An 18,575-nucleotide genomic window follows, 5' to 3' on the forward strand; every position below is an offset into this window, starting at 1 on the left:
TGAGATAGAAAAGGATGCAGGGGAATATCTGTGGCAACAATATTCAGGTAAAGTGAAAAGCTAGCGCAGAGTCCCTGGGATGGGATCCGTCGTGCTTCATAAAACAGCAAAGCAGCTGGTGTGAGCAAGGGAGGAAGCAGAAGGAGATTTAAGCAGAAGCCACAGCACATGCTGGAATGACCACAATTTCTTTGCAATTTATGAATGTTTTTCTCATTAAATGATTGTTATCCCCACTTTACAGACAGAGGAAACCAGCCTCAGTAAAGTTTTGCACGTCTAGTCCTAAGCAACAGAGCCAAGGCCAGACAGAATCCAGTTCTTCTGCCCCCATCCCCATCCCAGGACATATACATTCCCTTAGGCTGATTCTCCCACTTATTTTTCCTACACAGCCAGCAACACTGTCCCCCTACTGCAGTGCCATCCATAAGAATATTTGAGAAGCTACCCAAAAGGAAAAACTGGGCACACCCATCCTCTCTTTTCCACAAGAGGACTGAATAGCTGTTGAATCGCTCCAGACCCCACAGCACACCAGGGGCTAACAAGAGGCCCACCCCCTGAGGATCTCTCTCCTCCCCTCAGTTCACTTTAGGGGATTCACTTGATTGAAAGCCAAAGAAGCTGGCAGGAGAACAAGGCCTAATTTTGAAGAGATGGCAGAGAGGAAAGAACAGAGGGACAAGATACACTAAATGCTCACATCTCGCTACCTCCATTTTTTATTTTGTAAAATGGGAGAGATACCTGCTTACTTTACTATGTGAGTTACAGCTCTTAGGCATAGGAGACACAGCCCAGGAAGGCAAGCCCAGGAAGAGGAGATGTGTTATACAAATACTCTGAGGAGCCCCACAGAAATCTAAGAACGGGGACCATAGCACATCCGGGATTTATAAAACTTAGAAAGCCACAGGGATGAAAGTTTCTCTCCGGGACTGTCTCTGCCATGATTTCTGTGTGTGTCTCCACACATCCCGTCTATTTCCTCATGACCCGTGTGTTCCTTCTGCCTACTGCCAATGCTGGCACCTAATTCCACCTTGTCTATGACCTTTCATGCTTTCCTTTGTCCTGATTATACATGAATTTGCAACCCACTCTCATAGCTCATTGGCCCCTGGCTCTTATCTCCCAGTTCAAATTCTCAAGAGCAGGAATTCCTTTAGTCTAAATCATTCCTTTGAGCTTTTTGGGTCACAGGCCCCTCTGTGTCCAGTTGGCTGTGGCCAGGGGCTGGAGTTACAGGAGAATACAGGAATCACCTTTTCAGAATTGTTTCAGCTATTCTAATTCCCTTGTCTTTCCATACAAATTTTAGAATAATCTTGCTAAGTGTTTGAAAGGAATCATGTTAAACCTGTATATCAAATTTGAATAGTTGATGCTTTTACTATGTTGATTCTTCCAAACTATGAACATAGTTGTTTCTCCATGTATTTAGATCTTTGATTTCTTTCATCAGCATTTTGAAGTATTGAACACGTAAGTCCTATTTTGTATTAGTTTTATTAGTATATAGTCCATATTGTATTAGTTTTACACCTGAATATTTGTTCTCTTTTGGGTGATTATAAACGTTATTGTATTTTTAACTTATTTTCACTTCTTTAATGGTAATGTATAGCAATACGATTGATTTTGTATATTGATCTTGTAACCTGAAACCTTGCTAAGCTCACTTATTAGTTCTGGAAAATTTTTGTAAGAGTTCTTGGAATTTTCTACAAAGACTATACTACCATCTATAATTAGGATTGTTTTTTATTTCTTCGTTTCTAATCTGTGTGCCTTTTATTTCCTTTCCTTGTCTTATGGTGCTGGCTGTAATTTCCAGCACCCTGTTGAACAGTGGTAGTGAGAGTGGACACACTTGCCTTATTCCTAATCTTAGGGGGGAAACGTTAGTCTTTTCCCAACAGCATGATGTTAACTATAGGTAGATGTTCTTTATCAAATTGAAAAAGTTCCCCTCCTTTATTGTTCTGAGTTTTTATCATTAATGGGCACACTGAATTCTGTCAAATGCTTTCTCTACATCAATTAATCTGATAATGTGATTTTCCTTCTTTAGGTTGTTAATATGGTGCACTACATTGGTTAGTTTTCCAATGCTGAATCAGTTTTGCCATCCCTGGAATAAATCCCACTTGGTCATGTGTATAATCATTTTTACATACTGCTGAGTTCTGTTTGCTAACAATTTGTTAAGAATTTTTGCATTTATATTCATGAGGAGTTGGTTTGTAGTTTTATTTTTGTACTGTCTTTGTCTGCAGTTAGTATCAGGTTAATACTGGCTTCATAAAATGAGCTGGAAGTGTTCCCTCCTCTTCTATTTTCTGGAGAAGATTATGTAAATTGGTGTTCATTCTTCTCTGGACATTTAGTATAACTCTCCAGTGAAACCATCTGGGCCTGATTTCTTTTTTGGGGGAGGTTTTAATTACAAATTCAATTTCCTAATTGTTATAGGGCTATTCAAATTGTCTATTTCATGGTGGTTGAACTGTGGTAGTTGTGTGTTTTGAGGAATTGGACCATTTCATCTCAGTTGTCAAATTGATGTGTGTAGAGTTGTTAACTATCATCACTTATTATCTCTGTTGTTTACAAGGTGTGTAGTGATGTCCCTGTTTCAATCCCAATATTGGTAATTTATGTCTTCTCGCTTTTTTTCTTTATCAGCCTTCTAAAAGTTTGCCTATTGTATTGAACTTTTCAGAGAACCAACTTACTTCTTCATTAATTTTCTCTATTGTTTTGGGGGTTTTTTTCATTGATTTTTGCTCTTATTATTTTTTCCTTCCTTCTGCTTAGTTCTAGGTTTGTTCTTTTTCTTGTTTCTTAAAGCAGGAACTTGGCTTATTGATTTGAGCACTTTTCCATTAGTGCTAGAAATTTCTCTCTCAGGACTGCTTTAGCTATACTCCACATATTTTGATATGTTGTGTTTATATTTGCATTCAGTTTGATGTACTTCTTATTTCCTTTGAAATTTCCTCTTTAACCTCTGGATTACTTAGTTCTATGCTGTTTGTTTCCATGTGTTCAGAGATTTTCCTGCTATCTTTCTGTTATTGATTTCTTGTCTGATTCCACTATTGTCAGGGACACACTCTGATTTCAATTCAAGTTTGGTAAGGCTTGTTTTGTCATTCAGGATATGTTGGATCTTCTGTGGGTGCTTGAAAAAAAACATGTGTTCTGCTGTTACTGGGTGAGGTGTTCTATAAATGCTGACTCGTCCTGTTGGTTTTGAGTTCTCTGAAATCCTGGCTGACTTTCTGCCTATGTGTCATATCAATTATTGAGAGAATGGTGTTGAAGTTTCCAACTACAATCATGGATTTATCCATGTCTCCTTTCAGTTCTAACAGTCTTTATTTCACATGTTTTGGAGCTCTGTGGTTTGGTGCATACACACTTAAGCTCACTCTGTCTCCTTGGTGAGTTGATCCTTTTATCATTATGCAATTCCCTTCTGAGCCTGGTAATTTTCTTGGCTCAGGAGTCTACATTTGTATTAATTCACATAGCAGGACATTTCAGAAGTCTCAGCAATTCTTAAGCTTTGTAGTTCTTTCTACTGAACAGACCAATGGAAGCAGACATTCCCTCCTCCTCAGATTGATTCTTCTTCCTAGACTCACCCCACCTTACCTACAGCAGAGCATTTGGGGACAACCTAAAGCAGAAACAATTTACTGTTTGTGAACCAGACAGCATGTTTATTCATAAGAGTCTACAATAGTTGTTTGTATAACAGCTGTAGTGGCCTAAATGTGTTGATAGCCTCAATATTAAAATTACAGTCTTAGTTTCTTTAATAAAATACACATTGGCAGGCCCCTAAATAATTAAGATTAAGTGTAAATGATTGGGAAATTATTTCCAGAGCCTACTGCTTTTCTAAAAAGATCAACACCCTATTTGGTATCTTTCAGCAACTCTGGAAAAAAAAAATGTCTATAGTGGTCATGAAGGAAATATAAAGGTGGTGGTATGCTACAGATTGTAAACACATTCTAAAATAATAATAATGATAATGATGATGTCCTTGGCCTAAATTTTCCTATCACAAATAAGTTCAAGCTGCCAAGGTCAGGGTACTGGACCTATAGTTAGAAGAGATACACATAGTTGGATCCCATGAGTGGGAGAGCCCACCACACACCACTACATCAGGCGAATGATGAAGGCCAGTGTAAGGTGACGGTGTGGGGTGGGGCGGGGGGAAGGTATTGGCAGACTGTGAACACATCGTCCATCTAAAAGCATTCCAATGGCCTATGGATCTCCAATTTATGACTCCAGAAACAAATATGATCCAAACTCTTTTGACTACCATTCAAAATTATTGATTTTCTGCTTCCTTTCTACCTCCCCAGCTTGTTTCTACTCTCTCACCCTTGATCACTGTCACCCAGCTGCACCAATCTGCTTGTGGTTCCCTGAGCCTGAGTCTGTTACTCTGCACATACTCTTTTCTCTTCCTGGCATATTCTTTCCCATCTTGTCTCTTTTGAAATTTGTCTTCCTTCTTTATTCTTGGGTATCTTCTTTACCTAACTCAACCACACAGACACAGTGAGTTCTGTGCACCCACAGGATCATTTGCAGGACTGTGTCTCAGCACATATCATACTCTGAGATGGCTTCATTTACATGTCTCCTTTCCCACAAGACAGAGAGCTCCTTGAAGACAGGTATCTTGTCTTATTTGCCTCTGTATTTTCATCACTTTAGTCTGGCTTATGAAAGAAGCTTGGCAAAAACATTAATGAATTCGTGTATGAGTGAATATGAATCAATAATAATAATAAAAGCCAACTTTTATGTGGCACACACCATGTGGGAAAAACTGCAATAAAAATTCTACATTTATTAAGTAATTTAATCTTTAAATTTATCATCTTCTCTACATCCCTATTTTGTAACTGATAAACTGGGGCCCAGAAGATATGAGATTTGCACAGCCACCACGGTCACACAGCTACAGGGGATGGAGCTGGGCATTTAGCTGCATCAGACCTTTTTCACCTCTAGGGTCCTTCCAGCTCCTCCCTAATTGGTAGCAGTCTTGGGAAACAAACACTTCCAAGTACACTTGGGACTGTAGCAACTAAACGCCCTCACTGTCCTATAATCCAGGTCACTCAGGGACCATTAGCTCTCTGGATGAGGCTGCTGCCACGGGGAATTTATAGAGAAAAGCAAAGCATTTAATTAAGTGGTTGTCGAAAACACCCACCCGGTATAAATGGATCCTGGCAACAGAGGTGCTTTTTTTGCTGCCAGACTCTTGCCACAGGTCATTAACATCTTGATAGATTTGAGGCACTTTTCAGCCTGAGTGCTTTCACCCAAGGACAGAGGAAGTCTCAGGCTCCAAGCTGCTGGGAAGCCCAGGAAATAGAGGCAGGATTCGATAGACAGACCCTTCTAGTGTCACTGAAGTTCTTCAAAGATTAGATTATTCTATGGGAATTAAATTCAAGTCTGTGATAGGTTCTGAGCTGGTACCATATGCCAGACACTGTACTAAGCCCTGGTAGGTGGGAATTGATCGGCTTAGACAAAAGCGATCAAATCAGGCCCTGCCTCCAAGAATGCTTTCCTCAAAATGTGCACAATGAACTATACTATGATGCATGACATGAGCACAAAGAAGGGAGAGAAGATGAGTCAGGCTAAATTAAAATGGAAAGGCTTTATGGACATAACATCCCTGAAGGGCAGGAAAGGTCTAGATGGACAGAAAGGAGAGAAAGGCATACATATAGAGCAAAGTAGATGATTCCAATCCTAAGGCCAAGGCATTGTGTCAGGAACTTTTGGGGAATAGCAGGCAGTTCAGTTTGACTGATAGAATTTGTAAAAGGTCATAACAGTCACTAAGTCCAGAGAGAAGTCAGACAAAGACACAAAGGATCGTAAAGATACAGTGCAAGAGTATGAAGGCAGTGACCATCCACTGAAATACTGGGATGATAGACAATGGGTAAGTGATCTAGGTAAGTCCTTCTCAAAATTTCATGTACACTACAATCACCTGGGGATCCTGTGAAACTACAGATTCAGGTTCAGTATGTTTGGGTTGGGTGTTGAGGGTCAGCACTGGTTGCAAATTCTTAGGAGATGTTGGGGCTGCTGATTACAACACCACACTTGAGTAGCAAGGGTCTAGAACATATAGTAGTATATAAAAATGAATGGGGCTGAATAGGTGTGGGGAAGCTGGGGTTCCTATGGCCAGGATCCTCACTGAATTTAAACCACCTGATGATATAACTGGCCTGTTGCTAGGCTACTGCTTCCACACATTTAGGCAATAAGCATTATAAAAAGAGCTCAGCCCAGTGCTCTGGGTGGAGGCAGAGATGCTAGTGCTCAACCTACCACCCAGAGAACAAGCTGGGTAATAAACCCTTTCACCCCAAAGAACACTTTGCTATCAGTTTCTTTGGTCACATTGAATCCACAGCAAACTTGCCTGGGGCTGAAACCCATTGGCAAGACAATTGGCGAAAGTCAGCAGGGTTCATTGTTGATCAAGGAAAAAGGCTTCCCTTATTGGAGAGGTGCTTCAGTGGGCTGCCCCTGTGAATGGGGAGACAGTGGATTGTCCCCCAATGGGTATGTGGTCTGAGGTGGCTTGCCTCCTAGAGGACTGGGCCCCACCCCAGGACTGGAGGCAAGTGGAGGTGACACCTGAGGCAGTAAGGATAGCTCTTGGTATAGTTAGGAAGTCTTTTGAGAGCCAGAGTGCCCATGAGGCAGTGGGGACTGTGGGTTGGCTGCTTCTCACAGTATTAAAATAGTCTGCAGAATAGAAGGACACACTTCTGAAAAGGACCCAAGAAATGGTGGCATGAGAACATGAGCTGCAAACTGCTGTGGATTCCCTGAAAAAGGAAATGGCATTGATGCGAGAGGAGACAGCACGAGAACGCCAGCAGCAAGGTGCCATGGAAGAGGTAAAAAATTCTCTACAGAATGAGATGGCAGTACTGCCAGGTGCTCTGAAGGAGGAAAAGACCATCAAGGAAAAAGACGAACTCCTGAGGGAAGCACAGACGGAGGTGGCACAAGAGCGTCAGCTGCAAAGCATTGAGGTGAAGCCAGGCATAGCTCTGAAGAGAGAGGTAGCATTGCTGTGAGGCACAGTAGAAAAGGTAAAGGTTGTAGCAGAGGAGGCACTCGGGGAAGGGCAGAAAAAGGTGCCATCAGCCCCAGAAATGAATGAGCTGGGGAAGGATGAAGGGGTAGTGCCAGAAGCACTGGCCCCTTCTGTATTGAAAGCACACCCAGTAGTTGTAAAAAAAATAAAGACCCAGCAGCTGAAAGTTCCCCAAGGAGAGGAGCAATTCCCTCCCCAGATTGTGGAGCACTCTATGGTCCGCCCCTATACTCGGGCTGAGCTGGTGGATTTGAGCAACTGGTTTAGGCAGAAGCCCTTGGAGTCAGTATCAGCTTGGCTCCTGCATCTGTGGGACTTAGGGGTGAATGGAATTGTTCTGTTGGGATCATAGATGGGAATGCTGTCTTCCCTGACAGTACAGCCTACCTTGAGGCAGTGATTACAAAATGCACATCAGACCCCAGGGAATCACTCCCTCCTTGATTGGCTTATGGCTGCACTTCATGCTAGGTGGCCCAATCCAGGTGATCTGCCATCCTCTCCTGTTAGATGGCAGACATATGCTGAGCTCCAACAAGTGCTATGAGAGCTAGGCATAAGAAATGCCATCTATAGCACAGAGAATTATGGCCCAGATGAAGAGATTTTCACTACTGGGATGAGAAATATTTTACTTCAAACGGCTCCCATATCCCTTTTTGGGTCTCTACTGCCCATTCTTTCCCCTCACTTAGGGCAGCCTATAAGCAAAGTGACACATACAGTAGCAGACTTAGGAGAGGCTGAAGCAATGAGAACCCAGAAAGAAAGAAGATCTGCTACTCACAAGAAGAACTTAAAGGGCCCCATGAAGGTTATGAGGACTCAGATGTGGGTTGATTTAATATGGGCAGGAGCAGATGGAAGGAAATTAGATGGGAAGTCAGATAGGATCTTACTAGAGCTGTGACAACAACTGAAACCAGAGCAGCAGTTCCAGCCATTAAGACCAGAGAGGCAGAGGTCAGAGACAGAGCCACGAGTCCAGTCTGTGTGTTTGCAAGACTTCCTACTAGAGAGCGAGCCAACCTCACTTGAGCCACACAGGAAGGTGATTGGGGAACACGATTTGACTGAGGGGAAGGTCAAGGTATCTGCCCTGAGGGACCATGGGAGGACCAGAGGCCACATGTTGAAAGAGCTATCCATTGATCTCCAGTGAACATACAATGTGTCCTGGCTCTGGTGGACACAGGGGCTGAATGTGCTCTGATTCATGACAACACTGAGCAGTTCCCTAGGACCCCCACTATCATAGATGGATATGGGGGTAAGGCTATCAGAGTGAAAAAAGCCCAAATCCCTTTGGGAATAGGGTGTCTACCCCCAAAAGAGTATACTGTATATATATTTCCTATCTCTGAGTATATTTTGGGTATTAATATCCTGCAGGGTCTATGGTTGCAGACCACTGCAGGTGAGTTCAGACTGAGAGTACGTGTGTGAAGGTAGTTCTGAGGGGACATGCTAGGCACCCACCCATAGCTTTGCCTGTGCCTTGGTGGGTGACTAATACCAAACAATACAAACTGCCTGGAGGACATAAAGAGATTGGAGGAACTCTCCAGGAGCTGGAAAAGGTGGGTATTAGAAAGCCCACCCATAGTCCTTTCAATTCCCCAGTGTGGCCAGTAAAAATGCCAGATGGCTCCTGCGTGTGACTGTGGATTACAGAGAACTGAATAAAGTCATACCCCCTATGCATGCTGCTGTCCCCTCTATTGCAGCCTTGATGGATACCCTCAGCCATGAACTGGGAACATACCATTATGTGGTAGATCTTGCTAATGCCTTCTTTTCCACTGACATTGAGCAGGAAAGTCAGGAACAGTTTTCCTTCATGTGGGAAGGATGGCAATGGACTCAGCATCCTTCTACAGGGATACCTCCACAGCCCCACCATCTGTCATGGACTTGTAGCCCAGGACTGGCTACATGGGAGAAACTGCCAACAGTGCAGCTGTACCATTATATTGATGATGTCATGCTCATGTCCAATTCTCTTTCAGATCTAGAAGGTGCACAACTTAGACTGCTGCAACATCTACAGGAGAAAGGATGGGCTGTGAACAGTACCAAGGTTCAGGGACCTGATTTGTCTGTCAAATTCTTGGGGGTTATCTGGTCTGGTAAAACCAAAGTTATACCAGAAGCAGTTATAGATAAAGTCCAGGCCTTTCCTACCCCTACAACTGCAGCATTGCTACAGGAGTTTCTGGGTCTTCTAGGCTACTGGAGAGTGTTTATCCTGCACTTGGTACAAATTCTGAAGCCCTTATAATGGTTGGTATGAAAGGGCATCAGCTGGGACAGGGATGAGACATGTGCACCTGCCTTTATGACAGCAAAATGGGCAGTCAAGGCCATGCAGGCCTTGAGTGTGATAGACCCATCAAGGTCCTGTGAGTGGATGTTCATGTGACTGAAGACGGTTATGGCTGGGGTTTCTGGCAGCAGCTTGAACGAACTGGCCAACCTATTGGTTTCTGGTTACAACTCTGGAAAGGGGCAGAAGTAGGATACATTTTGATAGAAAAACAGCTGGCTGCCGTGTATCACACCTTGCTGGCTATAGAACCCATCATTCACATGGCCCTGACAAAGGTAATAACCACCTATCTATCCCATCTTGGGGTAGGTATGAGACTGGGCCCAAAAGCCAAGAAGTGGTGTGGCACAAATGCCCACACTGGCCAAGTGGGGTGCTTACCTACAGCAGTGTAGTGCCCTCTCTAGTAGCCCCTTGAGTGAAGAACTCCAACACTTATTGGGGCAGGTGACATATACTAGTGAAAAGCAGGAAGAACTTGCTTTTGAACCACTAGTAGCAGAGAGTCCCTATAGGGAGGGAGGGAAGAGCCCCTATACCTGAAGATGCATGGTACACAGATGGCTCCAGCCATGGGCAGCCCCAAAAATGGAGGGCCATAGCTTTCCTTCCTAAGACTGAGACAATATGGATGGAAGATGGTGAGGGGAAGAGCAGCCAATGGGCAGAGGTGTGGGCTGTGTGGCTTGTGATCAGCCAGGAGCCCTCCCCTATAGTTGTCTGCACTGACAGCTGGGCTGTCTATCAGGGCTTGATCTTGTGGCTACCAACCAGGTACCATACCAACTGGGTGGTTGGCCACTGACTTCTTTAGGGGCAAGAATTCTGGCAAGACTTATGGACCTGTGGTCAGACTAAAATAATTACAGTATACCATGTGATAGGTCATTTGCTACTGGCATCCCCAGGAAATGATGAAGCAGGTAAATTGGCCCAGATACATTGGTTAGAAGGAAAGCTTGCCTCTGATGTAGCCCAATGGTTATATCAGCATTTGTTCCATGCGGGGCAAAAGACAATGTGGGCTATAGCCTGTCGGTGGGGCTTGCCTTTGACCTTTGAAGAAGTTAACAGAGCCTGGCAGGAGTGTGTCGTGTGTTCCCAAAGTGACTTACACCGAGTTCCACAGCAACATGGGACAATAGCTAAGGGGCCTATACCCCTCGTCAGGTGGCAAATAGACTATATTGGGCCTTGACCTGTGTCAGAAGGATGTCAGTATGCCATGATTTGTGTAGACACAGCTACTGGACTTCTGATTGCTTTTCCTACCTGTTGTGCAGACCAGCAGATGACCAAAAGAGGCCTGGAGTGTCTCTTTCCTGCCTATGGCTGACCACAGGTAATTGAGAGTAATCAGGGCACCCAGTGGACATACACTGCAAGGATGGGTGCGACAGCTGGGAATCAAATGAAAGTTTCATGTGCCATACAATCCTCTGCAGCAGGCATGACAGAGAGGCACAATGGCTTGTTAAAATCCAGACTAAAGTCAGATACCAATAGTCTGTGGGATGGTCAGTCCACTTTGGACCGTGCTATGGCGTTTGAATGAGAGATCCCAAAAGGGAGCTCTGAGCCCCCTACACATGTTAACACATATGGCTGCCTCCCCTATACAACTGCAAGTGCAAACAAGGAAGAATCACTGAAGCCAAGGTTCAGCCACCAGAATAGCATCTTGCTGCCAGCACCAACTGCACTGAACCCCAGAGAATCCATTGAGTGGCCATGGCCTTGGACCTTTTGACACATGTACCAATGATGGCTGGCTTTCCTGGCACCTTGGGGACAAGGCCTGGAAGTTGGCCTTCTGTGTATTCCTGGAATAACCTCAGAGTGGCCCCCAAAGGTCACAGTAGTATATGGCCTGAAAGGCCAGAAGGTAGGAGCACCTTACCAGGGAGTTTTGTTTTATCATTATGGCCAGTGCATGCACCCCCAGTAGCACTATATAGAGACCCTTCAGTAACACCTCATGAAAGGTATAAAAGTATGGTATACTAGACCTGGAAGGGACCCCCTTCCTGCTACAGTCCTACAACAGGACCACTCTCTTGCATGCATCCTACCTGATGGACAAGATTTGCCTGTGTTGGTGTCATTAAAACATGTGTCTTACCACCCCTAAAGTCTTTGTGGATTGGGAACTTCCTCTGGCTTGAGGATTATTATAATTTTTTGTCATTAGGAACCTCCTCTGGCTTGAGGATTATTATAATTTCTGTTACCTGCATCAAAATCTTGTTGTATCCTAATTTTTGTTATTATCTCTAAGTTGTTGTTATCCTCTGCTGCTATTGTGGAATCTGGTTACAGTGCCCCAGCTTTCTTGCACAGGGACCATTGCAGAAGATTGAAAGCATGTAGATTGTAAGGCGAGAATCCTGAAGGGGTGGAGTGTGGGGAAGTTGGGGTTCCTATGGCCAGGATCTTCACTGAACTTAAACCACCTGATGATGTAACTGGCCTGTTGCTGAGCTGCCGCTTCCACACCTTTAGGCAATAAGCTATTATTGCCCTATATAGAGAGCTCGGACCAGTGCTCCGCGTGGAGGCAGGGATGCTAGTGCTCCACCTACCGCCTGGAGAAGAAGCCGGGTAGTAAACCCTTTCACCCCAAAGAACATTCTACTGTCATTTCTTTGGTCATATTGAATCCATAGCGAACTTGCCTGTGGCTGAAACCCATTGGCAAGACAGTAGGTGATGTATCAGAATGTTAACTTATTTTGCATGGTATGTTTATTGTTCATGACTAAACTGATTATAAATCCCTGTTTTCTAGGGTTTGTTTGTTTTTTGGTCTTTTTATTTTTTAATTATAAGTAGCAGTATTTTTTATTACAGAAGTAATTCAGCACTAATTATAATAATTAGACTATGAAAAGATAAAGTATGATTTGCCTCAGTTCACCAGCAGCTCCCACCATCTCTACAGGTACATGACTTTTTAGGTGATTCTGGGAAAAGACTAAATAGGATCAGAAAGTTACATTCCAACAGCACAAGGCAGGGAACTATCTGGAGCAGAAAAGAGGGAAAGGTCTCTGAATCTGCCCACTGTTTCTCTGCCCTTCATCTGCAAACAATAGACAATCAGTGAAGAAGCCAGATATAGGTGCAGAGATCATTTAACTAATTCAAACTGCCATGATCACTGTGCAGGGAGATGAAAAATCACAACATGCAGTGAGAACAGTGCAATGAAAAGACAGCTGGCCTGGGAAAGAGGTCCTGTGAAGTCAAGCCTGCCTGTGACCCTTAATAACTGGATGCCCTAAGATGGGTCACTTAATCTCTGGGTTTCTTCATCCATAAAATAAAGCCAATAGTTCCCCTGGCCTCCTCCCATGGGTCTGTCTGAGGATCAAAAGTGAGACAGGTGTCAAAGCGGTGACATGCACTGCTGCTCTGGGCTCAGTGCACCCCGAGGTGCCCTGTGTCTGGGATGTAGTTCCCAGGCGCTGTTCCTCGACTTTCCCTTCTCTCCCGGGAGACCTTTCTTTCTAATTAGCCCCCAGGATAGCTCTTCCTTCTAGGAAAGCTTTCTAAATTAATCTGAGATGCTATGTATACTCCATTTACCCCACCAAGCCCAAGAAACAGAATTCTCAGTTCAGCCAACATGTTTCTGCCAGAGGAACCAGAGGCTGCAGCCTAGTAAGGTGCACATGTGGAATCTGGGTGCAAAAGCAAAAGGGCCATATTAGCAAAAGTCAGGGCAACATTGCACATTGGAGCCCTATTTCTGCTACTCTAGAGCTGTGTGACTCTTCTGAGCCTTCATTTCCTCATCTGCAAAGTGGAAGCAGTGTCTTTTACCTCAGACAGTTGCTGTGAGGATTGGATTAAATAAAGAAGCAAACTGTAAAGTCATACAGAAATAGTCCTTATTATTTTTTAATAGAAATTAAATGGAGAATGCCTTATATATTTTCATTTCTCTTTCTAACCATGGAGCCTTCCTCTATTCCACTGGTCAGTACCTCTTACTTGGTACTTCAATTGGTATGTATATACATTAATATATATATATATATATATATATATATATATATATATATACCCTTAAATGTGTATAACTATTGACACTTTGGAAAGAAACCGTCCAGTAACAGGTGAGTGACAAAGTAACTTTACAAAACTACATGGTAACCAGGAAATATAGACAGAAACATCTGAGAAAAGTGCCATTAAGAGATCATCACAACTGCATCTATTATGCCAATATAATGGCAAATACATGTAAAAACACTTATCACACCACTTGGTACATTTTAAATTCTCAGTAAATGTTATCTATTAATATTATGACAATATTTGGCAAAAAGGCATGGAGAAAAGCTGGAATGATATATTACAAAATTTATAGTGGCTCTGCTGCTTTCAATAGCAATGAATTTCTAAGGGACTAAAGAACATACTAAAACAAATGCACTGATTTAAAAAAATGGCAACACCTACTCAAGTTCACTCAGCTACACTGATAGGAAGTAGCCAAGCTAGGATTCAAACCCAAGTTTCTGGGTCCAAGTTCAGAACTCTATGACACCAGACTGCCTCTTCAATGTCACTTTTATTCTACTGTCTATATATTCAATGTAGACAGTTAACCAGATTTCATGTATTTATTAATACCAAATTTCTAGAATAAAAACCTAGGTGAGTTTAGGGGAAGGTAGACAAAGAAATATGTTGTACTTTCCCCAAAGATGAAGAGCAAGAGTTACTTAACTCCCACCACTCGAGGCAAGTCTTATTTAGGAGAAAAAAGAATGAGAGCAACAATTCATACTAATGTATGTGGAGGGAAGATCCCATCTCCTCCTGCCTGCTTAACCACTGCAGACAAAGAGATCTTAAGTACATTCTACTGAAGAGCCTCTTCATTGCCATTATATCACACTCTCTGAGACTCCATAAAGTGTCAAGATGTTCTCCTTGTTGTTTGCTCATTGAATCACTTTTAAAAGAGTACAAACAATTTCTTTAAAAATGATGAGACCGTTGAAAAGATTAAGTGAAATGATGTGCACAAAGTTTCTTCTACAATGTTTGGCATGTTGCAGTTTCTTAATAAGTTGAGTCATCATTTCCTTCTAAACCTGGACTGGTGCCACAGTCAAGCCATCAGGTTCCAGGCCAAAGCCTAAAGTTACCGTGGCCTCCTGCCTCATAGACGGTTAAGCACAAAGATTCACAAAATCCAGCCATGGCAGTTGTCAGTTTATTGCCTCTTAGTTCCAATGCACCTTGCAGCACTGTGATAAACAGAATTCCTTTAAGTATTTCTCCTTTAAAGTGTGAGCCATGTTATGCTTTTGCAATAAAGAGCACTAGAGGGATGTAGCAGGAAGAAGAGGGTTGTTTTTTTTTTTTTTTTATAATTTCCAGCTTGGGCTGGGGGTCAGCAGTATAAGTATGAGAATAGCCAATGACTTCTGCCCAGCCACCCGCCTAGACCTCTGTAGCCTTGCAGCCTCTACCGGGCTTTAACCTTTCCCCAGCTGCCTGTCCAGACTTTACCATTCATCAGTGAAAAAGGTGACTTTGCTGAACTGGGTAATGGTTTTGAGAGCTGAAAGAATATTTCTTCATTTTCTTGCATGTACTATTACAATAGCACAGCCACAGACATGACACATGTTTAAGTTTAATCTTCACTGTTAACGTGTTCTCCATTACTCTCTTAAATTAACGCAATCAACAAAACAATACATCAAGCTTTGATCTCTAGTGTTTGCTGATTTCCATGGTGTAATTGCTGTCACCAGGGTCAATTCCAAGCTACCAGTGTGACATCACTGAATGTACAGCTGGGAAGAGACAGGCAGTACCACACTCCCATAGAGGATTGCTGCCACACAATGTATACAGAAACAACCACAAGGGACATACACAGCAGGAAAACTAAGTAAAAAAAAAAGAAAAATTTCAGAAAATGAGAAATTTTTTAGTGTATTACCTTCGTTTTAATTGATTGGTGTGGAACTTCATATAATTTAATTTTCATAATTAACAACTGACTCTCAAAATTCCTAAATTTGTACTGTTCATCTCTTCCAGCCAGTGGGAATCAGCTCCAGCACATCCCTGGATCAGACCCTCCCTGATGTTGAGCAAGTATTTGTCATTCAGACTCCTATCCATTCATTGATCCTCTACATTTCAAACATGTACAGACCACAGACCCTCATCCACAATTTCAAATTCAACAAAGCTCTGAAAATGGCAGCTGTAGTGTCATTCATTTTATTTTAAATATCATGCTTCCCTACAAAAATATTAATATGCTTGGTTATGGGAGGCTGTCCAACACCTCCACTTGGAGCATAAAATAAAGATCATGTGCATTGTTTTACCTTTGTAAAATCTGAAAATTTTTCAGTCTGATTCACATCTGTTCCCAAGAGTTTTGGATAAGAGATTGTGAATCTTCAATGACCCTCATAATATATATAGTCACCCACCAGTGTCTCCGCACCACCTATGGGATGGAATCTAAGTTCATGAACATGATACCCAAGGCCCTTAAGCACTTTTTAAGTTGCCTCTCATTAAAGTTCCCACCTTGCCCTCCAATATCAAACAACTTCTGGGAATATGACCAACAATGGGTAAAGGCTAAGCTGGGTTCAATCCCACATCTACACTTTACATCATTTGGGAAAGAATCAGAACCCATCTAATTAATGCAGGGGTGAGCCACCTTCCAGCATTTAAGCAATCTTCGTCTGGCTCCTTCAACTTCCTAGTCTCCATTTCTCATTGGTAAAATGGAATCATAAAACCAGAGAGGCTGTAGTGAAGATAAAGCAAGTTAATGGATACAAAGCTATTTTGTAATATGCCATATTCATTGGAAGAGTTTTTACTCTTATCATTCCAAAACTGGAATCTTTCTTTGAGAGCAGACATTCTTTAGTGATCCATTATAGACCCAATCTTAAGTGATTAAAGAATGAAAACATTCTTCAAACTGTTGGATGAGTAGCCTGGGATTTCTCATCTCCATAAGAGGAGCTGAAAGTTGAAGTACATAAAGCCCAGTCATTTCCATTACACACTATACAGTGTTATGCTTGAAAAGAGCCTTGTGTGATTGGTGGCATTGGGGAAGTGGGTCTATATAACAGCCTGCCTAACTCACAAGAATTGAATGGATGGATCTCATTCCATTAGAAAAAGAGGACAGGGAACAAGAAGGACCCCCAGCTCTCACCTTTCTGAGCCTGTGTGCTTATGTTGGTTTTGTTTAGGTTTTTGTTCTGTTTTGTTTTGCTATTGTTATTTTGGGGGATTTGTTTCTTTGTTTGATCATTTTTACTGATACAGTTCTTGCCTTTCCCTACATTGATGCCCTACAAACAAAAATACTGAAATGTGAAAGGTCATTCTAAACCTCTATGCATGACACTCCTTTGACAACAGCCTCCCATCTTCTGCTTGAAAAGTCAGAGTGGCTTGGGAGCCTATTTATTTAGTCCAGATATCTGAACAATCTCCTTTACAACTGGGAGCTCTTTCCATTACAAGAAGATAGTCTGGACCAGATAGCGGGCTTAACAGGTAAAGAAAAGAAATTGTCAAATTCTTACTATGGCAGAAATGTCTGGAATCAGATATTTTCTTGAAAGTAGCTTTAGATGGAGGTTGGGGGGAGAACAAAAGAATTCTGGCAGAAAAGAAGACCAAAAAAAGCACAATAAGATCTGCCACTTAAAGAAGAGAAATGGGGTCCAAAGTGCAAAGGAAGAAAGTCTGACAGCAAACAAGCAAATATGATTGCTTGAAATTCCACATGAATAATATAACTCTCGTTGTTTTCCTTAACATAAATGGATACCACAAAACAAGATAACAAGAAAACTAGTTTGTAGATAGCCCTTACCAACTCTTTGAGTGTCTTGCTAGGTTCAGAGCCAGGTGTAAAACTTGGGTCTTTAGGGCAAAGTTTTTCAGATTTATCTGCAAACTGCTGGTTTCACCAACTATCCTAGTTGAAGTTAAATTAAGCACAGGGAACTATGGTGCCAAGCCTCAATGCAGAACACACAGTCTGGTTTATCTTTGGGCAATTGATATCTAAAGCCTCTGTAATCACTGAAAAAAAACATTCAAATAAATAAACATTAAAAATAGTCAAACTTATATACTAATAAAACCAAATAATTCAGACATGCACTATTAAAGAAACTACTGATCTATTACTTGAGAATCAACAACAGCCACTACCAGATTTTGAAAGACTGCATTTGTGTGTGCATTCTTATAAATAAGATGCATTATAGAATCAAATAGGTAAGTGTTTACTTCTGATTTGACCTTCAGAATTTAAGTAGACATCTGTCTTAATCAAAGCAGACTTTTCATTTGCACAAGCCAAATTTTACTCTGCAGATAGGAGGTAGGGAATGAAATGTGGGTTGATAAAAGTGAGTAAGTGAAAACCTTGAATTGCAGAATTTTTTTTTCATTATAGGTCACCCAAAGATGATAGAGATAGAGATGGATAGGATAGAAATAAAGGCAGAGCTACCAAAAATAAAAGGCCTTTTACTACTAGTTAGTGCTTGTGTACAGAGAAAGGACAATGTCTATTGAAAATCTAGCATTGCATGCTGGGGACTTCGCTAAGAATTTGACACTGTTATCTCATTTAGTCCCCATAATACTCTTCAGGTACATATCATTATCTGCAATACATAATGAAGAAACAAATGCTCAAAAACTTTCAGCTCATTTTCATTCAATTCTTAGAACCCATTTGAAACAATAATATGTGGTTGGTCAGATGGACTCCCAGGTGATCTCGTTCTACATTCCATTGACTGAGGGCTTTTTTTATGCTGGCCTGAATGGTTAACAATCAAGTCTTACTGTCTTAAAACTTAGTCAAAGAAAATGTCCTTCCCAGGGGTGAAAAATTATATGACTCTTCACTCAAGTACAGGAATTAACAAGCTTTTCTGCTGGAGCCTTTGGTGATCATGTTAGCAAACCAGAAAACTTACTGTACTGATTAAATATCTGAAACAGATTTCTAATTGCATTTTC

The 18,575-nt window shown here is 42.0% G+C and overlaps 1 protein-coding gene across 2 annotated transcripts in view; it reads right to left on the bottom strand.

Moving 5' to 3' along the window:
* The window catches only part of TPRG1 (tumor protein p63 regulated 1), a 230,714-nt gene that overhangs the window by 178,865 nt on the left and 33,274 nt on the right, over positions 1-18,575 (bottom strand). The window lies entirely within an intron of this gene.

Source organism: Manis javanica, chromosome 3 (genome assembly GCF_040802235.1).
Source record: "Manis javanica isolate MJ-LG chromosome 3, MJ_LKY, whole genome shotgun sequence".
NCBI lineage: Eukaryota > Metazoa > Chordata > Mammalia > Pholidota > Manidae > Manis > Manis javanica.